This window comes from Rhinopithecus bieti, unplaced genomic scaffold (assembly GCF_001698545.2).
Source record: "Rhinopithecus bieti isolate Rb0 unplaced genomic scaffold, ASM169854v2 scaffold_11938, whole genome shotgun sequence".
Classification (NCBI taxonomy): Eukaryota; Metazoa; Chordata; class Mammalia; order Primates; family Cercopithecidae; genus Rhinopithecus; species Rhinopithecus bieti.
The window spans coordinates 60,854-70,543 of NW_016806961.1; the positions used below are offsets into that span (position 1 = coordinate 60,854).

A 9,690-nucleotide genomic window follows, 5' to 3' on the forward strand; every position below is an offset into this window, starting at 1 on the left:
AAAAAAAACTAGCCGGGCGAGGTGGCGGGCGCCTGTAGTCCCAGCTACTCGGGAGGCTGAGGCAGGAGAATGGCGTGAACCCGGGAGGCGGAGCTTGCAGTGAGCTGAGATCCGGCCACTGCACTCCAGCCCAGGCGACAGAGCAAGACTCCGTCTCAAAAAAAAAAAAAAAAAATTAGCTGGGCATGGTGGCCTGTGCCTGTAATCCCAGCTACTCGGGAGGCTGAGGCAAGAGAATCTCTTGAAACAAGAGGCGGAGGTTGCAGTGAGCCGAGATCGTGCCGCTGCACTCCAGCCTGGTGAAAGAGCGAGACTCAGTTTCAAAAAAAAAAAAAAAAACCACTAAACCTTATTGCCTATATTCGAAGTTTACAACATTGTTGTTATGGGATACATATAGATAGTAAGGTGGTTACTAAAGTGAAGCCGATTAATGTATCAGTCATCTCACAGTTACTTTCCTGTGTGCCAAGAGCAGCTAAATCTACTTATGTAACGAAAATCCCTAGCAGGATTTTCTTAACTTCAGCCCTCATGTCATACATTTGATTTCTAAACTTGTGCATCCCATGTATCTGCTACTTAGTATTCTTTGACCCACATCTCCCCATTCCCCACTTCTGCCCATAGTAACCACTGTTTCATTCTCTCTCTCTATATATGTATTTATATATATATGTAAAAATATATATATATTGGACTGGGCAGGATGGCTCACGCCTGTAATCCCAGCACTTTGGGAGGCTAAGGTGGGTGGATCATCTGAGGTCAGGAGTTTGAGACCATCCTGGCCAACATGACGAAACCCCGTCTCTATTAAAAATACAAAAATTAGCCGAGCGTGGTGGCATGGGCCTGTAGTCTCAGGCACTTGGGAGCCTGAGGCAGGAGAATCGCTTGAACCCAGGAGGTGGAGGCTGGAATGAGCCAAGATCATGTCACTGCACTCCAGCCTGGGTGACAGAGCAATACTCCATCTCAAAAATAAATAAAATAGTAAATAAATATATGTATATAGTACATATATAAGTGAGGTCACGCAATGTTTTTGTTGTGTCTGCCTTATCTTACTTAGCATGTCCTTCCATGCTGTGGCAAATTGGCAGAATCTCCCTTTTTAAGGCTGAATAATTCATTGTATCTATATACAATGATGTATAAACCACATTTTTTTTTATCTATTTGTCCATTGACAATCATCATTTTTTTTTTTTTTTTTTTGAGACGGAGTCTCGCTCTGTCGCCTGGGCTGGAGTGCAGTGGCTAGATCTCAGCTCACTGCAAACTCCGCCTCCCGGGTTTACGCCATTCTCCTGCCTCAGCCTCCCGAGTAGCTGGGACTACAGGCGCCTACCACCTCGCCCGGCTAGTTTTTTGTATTTTTTTAGTAGAGACGGGGTTTCACCGTGTTAGCCAGGATGGTCTCGATCTCCTGACCTCGTGATCCGCCCGTCTCGGCCTCCTAAAGTGCTGGGATTACAGGCTTGAGCCACCGCGCCCGGCCGACAATCATCATTTTTTATATGGTTCTGATCACTGCCTTTTGAGGTAGGTAGTAGTTATCTTCATAGTAATGAGGAAGTCAAACTGAAGCCCAGAGGAGTTAGGGGAAGGGAACACACCCAGTGTTACCACAGGCAATGATGCAAGAACCTGAACCTTGGGTGGGTCTTCCCACAACTAGCCTAGTCTCTTTCTGGTTTCTCTCTCTCTCTTTTTTTTTTTTTTTTTTTGAGATAGAGTCTCGCTCTGTCACCCAGGTTAGAGTACAGTGGCGTGATCTCAGCTCACTGCAACCTCCGCCTCCGGGGTTCAGGCGATTCTCCTGCCTCAGCCTCCCGAGTAGCTGAGACTGCAGGTGTGTGCCATCATGCCTGGCTACTTTTCGTATTTTTAGTAGAGATGGGGTTTCACCATATTGGTCAGACTGGTCTCAAATTCCTGACCTCAGGTGATCCACCTGCCTTAGCCTCCCAAAGAGCTGGGATTACAGGTGTGGGCCACTGTGCCTGGCCTTCTTTCTGGTTTTTCATACGGAAAACCTCATGGCAGAAATCTATGGGTTAGTTTTGGCCTGCAGACCATTGTTGCTTGGTCTCCATGGTATTTAAAATATTCCAAATTAGTTGCCTACATTTAAAGCATCAGGTGATTGCACCAAAAAGTCCATGTCATTCCTTTTTTTTTTTTTTTTTTTTGAGACAGAGTCTCACTGCGTCACCCAGGCTGAAGTGCAGTGGCACAATCTCGGCTCACTGCAACCTCCGTCTCCTCGGTTCAAGCAATTCTCCTACCTCAACCTCCTGAGTAGTTGGGATTACAGGCACCACCACGCCTGTCTAATTTTTGTATATTTAGTAGAGACAGAATTTCACTGCGTATCGTTTCTTTTGAAAAATCAGATCAGGCTTCATGGGATGCATGTACTCTGTCACCACTTGGTTAACCTCAGTAGCTCCAGCCTCATATTTGACCCTCTCTGTTGCCTACGCTGGGTCTCACTGGCCTCATACATGTTCCTACTTGGCCCCTGCTTTGGGGGATTCTAAGAACGCCCTGTGCTCAATATTTAATGACCAATGCAGTTGCCAAATCTTGGGGGTATCTTGTATTGCAGTCTCTGGATTACATTTGACTTCTGACCATGCCAACCACTCAGTTCTGCCTTGAGTCTAGATCTTGGTTCAAATTGCAGAAAATAGCCTTCTCCTGACTCACCTTACCCTCTGCCTTTAAAATCTTAGCTGAATCCACCTTTTTGAGAAGGCTTTTTTCGCAGATAAAACCAACCAGCCTGTTGACCCTCCTACTAAGGTGAAACTTTACAGGTCTGTGTAAATTGGGCTTTCTTCTGTCTCCTGCTCTGCCCTGTAAGCTCCTTGAAGACAGGGATTTTATCTGCCTTTCAAATATCTCTTACCACCAGGCACTGCTCTGTTCTCTCTGTGGTCGCTTAATAAATACTTAATGGTGGTTGGTGGTTAAATGGGTATAAACTGCGCCACCCACAGTGATGCTGAGCCTGCAGCAAACCACTTCCTCCTCTGGAGAACCTGAGTTCTCTCTGGGTTCAGGGTGGGGAGGTGGCATAGAACCCAGCCTCTGACATCAGCCACACTTGGTTCTGTATCAGTGCAGTCGCCTACGACTTGTGTGACCTTGGCAGGTCACTTTACACTCTGAGCCTTGGTCTCCTAATCCATGAAATAGGTCCATTTCCTGACATACTTTCCTGAAATACTTTCAAAGAGCTCAGTAAATGGTGATGGTTATCGTTCATTCTTGGAATAATCTTGACAGCTCCTGGGGTGGAGGGTTTGGCTTTTGGTATCACTCTCTTGGCATTTGTTTATTTATTTGTTTTTGAGACTAAGTCTCGCATTATCGCCCAGGCTGGAGTGCAGTGGCGCAATCTCAGCTCACTGCAGTCTCCGCCTCCTGGGTTCAAGAGATTCTCTTGCCTCAGCCTCCCAAGTAGCTGAGATTACAGGTGCCCACCACCACGCCTGGCTAATTGTTGTACTTTTAGTAGAGACAGGGTTTCCCCATGTTGGCCAGGCTGGTCTCAAATTCCTGACCTCAAATGACCTGCCCGCCTTGCCTCCCAAATTGCTGGGATTACAGGAGTGAGCCACCGTGCCGGCCTGTTTGTTTATTTATTTATTGAGATGGAGTCTTGCTTTGTTACCCAGGCTGGAGTGCAGGGGTGTGATCTCAGCTCACTGCAGCCTCCGCCTCCCATGTTCAAGTGATTCTCATGCCTCAGCCTCATGAGTAGCTGGGATTACAGGCATGCGCCACCATGCTGGCTGTTTTTTGTAGTTTTGCTAGAGATAGGGTTTCACCATGTTCGCCAGGCTGGTCTCAAACTCCTGACCTCAATTGATCCACCCACCTTGGCCTCCCAAAGTGCTGGAATTACAGGCGTGAGCCACCATGCAGGGCCTTATTTATTTTTTAATTAATTGATTTTTTTTTTTGAGACAGAGTCTCGTTCCGTCGCCCCGGCTGGAGTACAATGGCACGATCTCGGCTCACTGCAACCTCCACTTCCTGGGTTCAAGCAATTCTCCTGCTTCAGCCTCCCGAGTAGGTGGGATCATAGGCGCCTGCCACCACGCCCAGCTAATTTTTTGTATTTTTAGTAGAAATGGGATTTCGCCATGTTGGACAGGCTAGTCTTGAACTCCTGGGCTCAAGTGATCTGCTCACCTCGGCCTCCCAGAGTGTTGGGATTACGGGTGTGAGCCATTGCACCCAGCCCACTCTTCGAATTTAACTTCCACTTCGTCTTTAGGTTGGCTGCATGTCCCATGGCCTTGCTGGTGGGCAGTTAATGCATTTGGCCCTGTTTGGTTGCTTAGCTTGGCCTGGGGGAAGAATCTGACTTCAGTTATTTTCTGGGAGAGGGTGATTTAGGACTCTTCATGGCGCCGTGGGTTAGAGAATGTTTGGGACTCTGCTGTGGAGGTGAAATGGCCATACCCCTGGGCTAGTGGTATTAAGTTGGGTTTTGGTTATATGACTTTTAATTTCCCCTGAGCCTCTTTGGTGGCTTTCATGCGGAAGTGGTGGGGGAGGAGGTGGCTTGGTGGCTTGGTTTATACTAATCGCTCATCTAACACTCATATTAGTGAGAGCTGCCACAGGGAGCTGCTCTGGGATCCACTCCCAGGTCAGCCCTGGGCTTCTCCCAGCACTCTAGGCATCCAGAAAGCCTCATGGGGTGGTCTGGCCCCTGAGGCCCCTAGTAGCAGTAGAAAAAAAAAGAGTCGGTTTTCTGTACTGTGAACTTGGTGGTTGTGCACTGAGTGTACACAGCTGTGTCATGAAGCTGGCCCAGTGACTGTACCTCTTTACAGGCGGTTGATCTATGGGACCCACCCTGGGCTCTATTGGAGGTTTGAAGTGGCTCAGAGAGTTCTGGCCGAGCTTCGCCTCCTCTCTGTTTCCAGGAACATTCCTCTTCCTTAGGTGGAAACGGGAGTGTCCGATGGCCTGCACTTGGTTTCCTCTGGATTTGCCATTTCCCCTGTGGACTCCTGGCTTGGCTGGCTGGCTAAGGCAGTTTCTCATCACTGATGTGCTCTGGGACAGCCGAGTGGGACAGGCTTCTCTGGGGTGGGTGTGGAGGAGTGGTCGTGATGCCTGGAACACGGCACTCGCTCCTCAGAGACGCGACTTGGCAGCCCTCCTGAGCCTGCCTGGTCACGTGCTGCGTGTCTTGGAAGGTCCTCTGTCCCAAGCAGTGGATGTGCAGTTTCTTCCCCCCTCCTTATCATCATCAGCCTCAATGCGTCTTTGAGGTGAGGTAGCTGTCGGGATAGCTGGGTGGTCTCATTTCTTCCTGCCTCACCACCTCAAATGGCCTCTTCTGCTGTGTCCTGAACTTTCCAAGAACTCCTCCCCCTTCTCTCTCTTTGGAAGTTGGCACTTGAAGTCTTTTTGCTTGGTCTTTGGAGGCAGCCAAGCCGGAAAGAAGCTGGGGAAGAAGATCGTCACCTGGAGGCGGTTGTCATGGCTTCCTGTGGTCACTTGTGGTCATCTGCTTCTAAACATCCTGTTTGTGCCTCTAGAGCAGCAGGAACAGTGACCAGAAGACAGCTGTTATCTGCCTGACTTTGGCCAAAGCATGGGGGCTGGGGTGTCACTATCCTGGGGGACCCTTGATTGACTGATCACTGGCAGTTGAGGGCGTTGCTGGTAGCAGCTCCTTTGGGCATCACTGGCTTGGGCTCTATCCTGGCTCTGTCCTTCCTCTTCTCCCTGCTTCAACTGTCTGTGAGATTTTCCTTCCTAACGGCCTGTTGGGTATTACCAGTCTGCACTCCCCCTTTGTGCTTCTGGACTGATCCGTTCTTTCTTAGACTCCTCCTATGCTTCCAGAGCTGGAAGGAGCCTTAGGATATCATTTCCTCCTATGGTTGGGAGTTTGTGGCCGTCACCTTCTTCAGTCAGAGCTGCTCACTTTTTCTCTGTTTATGTATTCGGCTTCCATCTAAGACCACAATTACGAAAGGGGTTTTGTGGATTTTTAAAAATTTGAAAACAAATATATAAAAACATCTGAAGCTGGGTGCAGTGGCTTATGCCTATATTCCCAGCACTTTGGGAGGCTGATGCAGGAGGATCACTTGAGCCCAGGAGTTTGAGACCAGCCTGGGCAACATAGTGACTCCATCTCTATAGAAAATAAAAAAAATTGGCTGGGCGTGGTGGCTCATGCCTGTAATCCTGGCACTTTGAGATGCTGAGGTGGGAGAATCACCTGAGGTCAGGAGTTCGAGATCAGCCTGGCCACCATGGTGAAACCCCGTCTCTACTAAAAATACAAAGATTAGCCAGGTGTGGTGGCGGGCGCCTGTAATCCCAGCTACCTGGGAGGCTGAGACAGGAGAATCGCTCCAATCCGGGAAGGGGAGGTTGAAGTGAGCAGAGATTGCGCTCCTCTACTCCAGCTTTGGCAACAGAGCGAGACTTTGTCTCAAAAATAAATACATAAATAACATAAAAACTAAAAAAACTAGCTGGGCATGGTAGCATACACCTGTAGTCCCAGCTACCTGGGAGGCTGGGGCGGGAGGATCTGTTGAACCCAGGAAGATTTGCTTCTTCCCTCCGGCCTGGGGTAACAGAGCAAGATCTTGTCTCTAAAAAAACCCCAAAACACATGTTTGAAAACTGCTTATCAAGTTCAACCCCCTCATTTTGCTGAGGCACTCCTAGGAGAAAGGACTTGTCCAGGAACGTAACAGAGTAAGCTTTTTCCTCCGTCTGGCCCTTTCTTGGGAAATCTGGAATCCTAGTTTTCCTCATTTCTAGAACATGCCTGCCATGGTGTGGCCTCAAACCTTCATTTTTGCCTAGGGACCTTTCTCATGTCATTTTGTATCTGATACTGTTATTTACTTTTATGAAAGTTGTTTTTTTTTTCTTTTTTTTTTCTTTCTTGAGACAGGGTCTTGCTCTGTTGCCCAGGCTGAAGTGCAGTGGCGTGATCTTGGCCCACTGCAGCCTCAATCTCCCAGGCTTAGGTGATCCTCCCACCTCAGCCTCCTGAGTACTGTAACTGCAGGCATGTGCCACCACGCCCAGCTAATTTTTGTATGATTTTTAGAGACAGGGTTTCACCATGTTGCCCAGGCTGGTCTTGAACTCCCGACCTCAGGTGATCCACCCGCCTCAGCCTCCCAAAGTGCTGGCTTATAGGCATGAGCCACCATTCCTGGCCTACTTTTATGAAAGTTTTTAAGTTAAAGAAGATACATGTGTCTGGACACAGTGGCTCATGCCTATAAGCCAGCACTTTGGGAGGCTGAGGCAGGTGGATCACCTGAGGTCGGGAGTTCAAGACCAGCCTGACCAACATGGTGAAGCCCCGTCTATACTAAAACTACAAGTTAACCAGGCATAGTGGCGGGCATCTGTAATCCCAGCTATTCGGGAGACTGAGGCAGGAGAATCGCTTGAACCTGAGAGGCGGAGGTTGCAGTGAGCTGAGATCGCGCCATTGCACTCCAGCCTAGATGACAGAGCAAGACTCTGTCTCAAGAAAAAAAGAAGATACATGCTTTTTGTAAAAAGGAAAAAAAAAAGCTACAGAAGTGAAAGTTCCTTCTTCCTTTCCTCCACCAGGTGTAAATATTGTTAATAGTTTGATGTGCATCTTTCTCAACCATTTTCTATGCATTTATAAATATATAAGCATGGATATGATATGCATTCCTTTCATTGTTATTTTTTTAAAACTAAGGTGAAACTCACATAGTGTAAAATTAACCATTTTATTTAATTATATATATGTGTGTGTGTGTGTATATATATGTGTATATATATATATTTTTCAGACAGAGTCTCGCTCTGTCGACCAGGCCAGAGCGCAGCGGTGCAATCTTGGCTCACTGCGACCTCTGCCTCCCAGGTTCAAGCGATTCTCGTGCCTCAGCCTACCAAGTAGCTAGGATTACAGGCATGTGCCAGCACGCCCAGCTAAATTTTTGGATTTTCGGTAGAGACAGTGTTTCCCCATGTTGGCCAGGCTAGTCTCAAACTCCTGGCCTCAAGTGACTTGCCTGCCTCAGCTTCCAAAGTGTTTGGATTACAGGTGTGAGCCACTGTGGCCAGCCCAAATTAACTATTCTAAAGTGTACAATTCAAAACAATTTTAAAATGGGCAGAGTAGCACCTGACTGTAGTCTCGGTTACTTGGAAGGGTAAGGTGGGAGGATACCTTGAGCTCAGGAGCTCAAGTCCAGCCAGGGCAACATAGCAAGACACCATCCACCTCTTAAATAAAAAGGTAGAAAACCACTTTGTTGTTATTATTATTGAGACAGGGTCTCACTCTGTCATCTAGGCTGGAGTGTAGTGGTGTGATCACAGCTCACCGCAGCCTTGACTTCCCAGGCTCAAGTGATTCTCCCACGTCAACTGGGACCACAGATGTGCGCCACCACACCTAGCTAGTCTTTGTATCTTTTGTAGCGATGAGGTCTCGCTGTGTTGCCTAGGCTGGTCTTGAACTCCTGGGTTCAGCCTATCCTCCCACCTCAGCCTCTCAAAGTGCTGGGATGATTACAGCCACCACACTTAGCCTCCAAAACATTTTAAATGCCACTTCAGTGACATTGAGTAAGTTCACAGTGGTGTGCATCTATTCTCTCTATCTAGTTCTAAAACATTTTCATCACTCCCCGTTACCACTTCCCTCTACTACTCTACTTTTGGTCTTGATGAAAGTAGAATCATATAATATGGAATCATAAAATGAAATCATATAGTATGTGACCTTTTGTGACTGGCCTCTTTCACTTAGTGTAATGTTTTCGAGTTTCATCCAATTTGTAGCATGTATTGATACTCAAAAGGCCAAGAAGTAATTGGCCTTAAATATCTTCACAGTTTTAAAATTTATTTTGTATATTGCTATAAATATGTATTAAATGGGTTAATTATATTTGTGTTTTTTAAATATTTTACTGGTTTTTAAAAACTGATTATCAGTGTTATACATATTCATTGTAGAAAATTTCAAAACCAGCCTGGGCAACATAGTGAAATCTCGTCTTTACAAAAAAAATTAAAAAAATAGCGGGGTGTGATGGCGTGCGTCTGTGGTCCCCCAGGAGGCTGAGGTGGGAGGATTGCCTGAGCCCAGGAGATCGAGGCTGCAGTGATCCGTGATTGCACCACTGCACTCCAGCCTGGGCAACAGAACGAGACCTTGTCTAAAACAAAACAAAACAAAAAACAGAAATTGAAAACTACAGAGATGCACAAGAAAGAAAATAATGAAAGCTCATAGAATCATCCAGAGATGACCACAATTCATAAATTAATGTATTTCTGTAAAATATTTTTGGTACATGTGTGTTTACATAATTGGAATCATAACTGGTAGCATTTTGGTTTTTTTTTTTGAGACAAAGTCTTGGTCTGTCGCCCAGGCTGGAGTGCAGTGGTGCAATCTTGGCTCACTGTAACTTCCACCTCACAGGTTCAAGCGATTCTCCTGTCTCAGCCTCCAGAGTAGCTGGAATTACAGGCGCCCATCACCACACCCAGCTAATTTTGTATTTTATTTTATTTTTTAATTTAATTTTATTTATTTATTGATTTATTTTGAGACGGAGTCTTGCTCTGTCGCCCGGGCTGGAGTGCAGTGGCCGGATCTCAGCTCACTGCAAGCTC

General features: G+C 46.9%; 1 protein-coding gene across 2 annotated transcripts in view; it reads left to right on the forward strand.

Moving 5' to 3' along the window:
- The window catches only part of PXN (paxillin), a 56,740-nt gene that overhangs the window by 7,902 nt on the left and 39,148 nt on the right, over positions 1-9,690 (forward strand). The window contains exon 1 of one of the 2 annotated variants that reach the window (XM_017879049.1): positions 5,026-5,306. The exons of the other annotated variant lie outside the window; for it this stretch is intronic. The gene's annotated coding sequence lies outside the window, so the exon portion shown is untranslated. Of the gene's footprint in view, positions 1-5,025; positions 5,307-9,690 lie in introns of those variants that run through there. 2 annotated transcript variants of the gene reach the window in all.